The following is a 2,726-nucleotide window of genomic DNA, read 5'->3' on the forward strand; positions in this document are numbered from 1 at the left end:
CCCCCCGGCCCTGTGTTGTGTGTGGCGTGATGACATCCTGACCAGCTAATAACGCCCGCTAGTGGCAAACCGCAGCCTGACGTGGATGTGGAAAGATGTGCAGCACTTTCGCGAAATCGTTTGTTTTCCCTTTTTGGTTTTCCTAGCCTAGATTCTTAGCTAGTCGAGGCTGTTTAAGACGGTGTTTGGGCCCGGGGCCTCATTTTCCTTCTTTCGCGCCCAGTTTTTTTTGGTATTTGTGTAGCCCCTTCCCGTGCAGGTTTCTAAGAGACTGTTTCATTGGGGTTGTCTTTGTCCGTTATTTTTCACAGGTTCCCAAATATCAGCTTTTTAGTACCCCCCCTCCCGCCTTGATATTTGTTGATTTTTTTGAACCCTTTGTTATTATTTTGGAAATAGCTTTTAGCACCCCCGCGGGGATCGAACACAGTACACAGAGAGCAGCTTTTACCCTCCTTTTTGATAGTTAGTACATTTTCGAACGTTTCATTTTTATACATAACCATCGTAAGAGAAGGTTCAGCATCTTTCCAACCCAATTTTGGGATCAACATTTTTATTTCGGTGTATTTTTTCTCTCTTTATTGAGTGGAGTAGACTTTGGAAAGTGGGGAAAAGGGAAAGTCGAGGAATAGGTAAAAAGCAGACCCCCCCCTCTTTCGAGCCCGTTTACCCGCCCTTGCGGGTTTAGTAGCACTGGGCAGAAAGGACGCGCATGAGGCGTGGGCCGCCAGTCTAAGCGTGCGTGGTTTTTGTGTTGGTAAAAGTTTTTTTTTTAGTGGTCACGCACGTCCCAGCGAAGGGAGCGTTACAATTGAACCATAGTGTAGGGGAGGAGGTGTTAGGCAGACGTGAGTTTTGGGCTTTGTTTACGTTGCCGGCCGGGGGCCCAAGCGGTGCGGGACCTGGGGGCGGGGTACTTTTTTTTTGACTAAGTGTGATTAGCTTTTGTTTTTTTTTTTAATTTAAAGTGTGGCTGGCATAAAGAGGTGAACTGCATATTAAAAAAGAAATTATTTGCTTTTAGAAGAAAAAAAAAAAGTTTGAAATTGAAAAGCGGACTGCTTTTTGGTTTTGGGTTTTTTCTAAATGTGATTCTGTACTAAAATATCTGACAGGCATTGGAAGTTGCATGAGGTGTTGGGGAAAGAGCAAGGAAATGTCCGCTTCACTTTCCGATGAACAAAAGAAAGATTTACCCCTTCCCCATCCCCAGTAAAGGTGTATCAGCCTTAAAGAACAGGGTCCCCCGTAAAGCCCCCCCGGGGCCGTAAAAATCCCTAAAGGGCCTCCCATTTCGTAAAGAATTGCAAAAAGTGTCGGCGAGTTCAGTGGGCGTGGACGGGGGCCCCGGGTGTTGATGGCGGCCTCGGGGCGGAGGACGCTTTTTCGCCCCTTCCCCGAGTGCCCGTGAAAGAGCGGTGACGGGGGGGCGGGGGGAGAGAAAGCCGCCCCCCGACTGGATGTGGGCGGAGGTGTGATCCCTTTTCGTGGCGGGAGTTTTAGGTGTGTGACGTCATCCTTACGCATTGGGGTTTTTGTGAGGGGGCGACGGGAAGGGGGGGGGAGGGGGGGCTGACCTAAGGGGAATCCCATTTCATTATTTCCCCGATCTTTTTTTATTTTTATTTTGTTCGGGGTTATTTTCCCCCCCATTTATTCCTCCGCATTTTTTTCCCTTTTTTCTTTTCTTTTTTTAATTTTGCCTTTTTTATTCTTTTTTTTACTTTTATTTTTTTCCCCCCTTAATTTTTTCTTCTTTTCTTTTTTTTCTTCTTCTTCTTTTTCTTATTCTTCGTTTTTTCCCCTCCTCTTCCCCCCCTTGTTCTTCTCCGGCACCCCATCCATGACCTCCGCCGGTCATTTTTCTTTCTTTTCATTTTTTTATTTTCGAAGAATCCGGAGCGAGGAAATGCAAGATTAATTATCGGAGTGGGGCCCTTTTTTTTGTTTTTTTTTTGTTTGTTTTTGGGATCGTATTTACCTTTCGATTTATTAATCAATCAGGATCATTACTGCATCGTTGTTTGGTTTGTGCAGGTACACCCGCGCGAAGAGGAAGACAAATACGGCGGAGATAGAGGATAATGGAGCGTCGAGTTTTTCTGTTTGTGCCCGGCGGGGGGAAGAGGCGGCGGAGTTTGGATAAATTTGTTACCTTTACCTGGGTGATGGAGGCTTTTTTTTTAAATCCTAGCTGTGCTTCTGTTGTTTGTTTTTAGATGGGGTGTTTATCAGTCTAAGTCGGCTCAGTTTACAGGTATTTATATATTATTTATAAATGTTTGCATTTCTGGGACCATCAGCCTCAGACTATCTATGAATTATATATATAATTTATATATATAATATATATATATTTTTTTTTTTTTTTTTCGGGTGTCTGGGTGTGGTAGAAAAGAAAATTTTTAAATAATATATTTGTAAATGAGGACTTTATAATAATAAAAAAATTAAAAAAAAAAAAAAACATAAATTTAAAAAAAATTTATATCCCAATAAAGGGAAAAAATTATAAAAATGGTCTTACCCCAGAAAAAAAAAAATGAATTTTTTATTTATTTTTCTTTTTGGGGTTTTTACCTCAAAACCAAAAAATATAATGTTATTATTTAATAAATAAAAAAATAAAAAAAGGGAAACAAAACAAACAAAAAACAAAACCCAAAAACCCACCCAAAACACACCCCCCCACGCAAAAAAACCAAACAATAAAAACCCAAAAA

Source organism: Penaeus monodon, chromosome 2 (assembly GCF_015228065.2).
Source record: "Penaeus monodon isolate SGIC_2016 chromosome 2, NSTDA_Pmon_1, whole genome shotgun sequence".
Lineage (NCBI taxonomy): Eukaryota > Metazoa > Arthropoda > Malacostraca > Decapoda > Penaeidae > Penaeus > Penaeus monodon.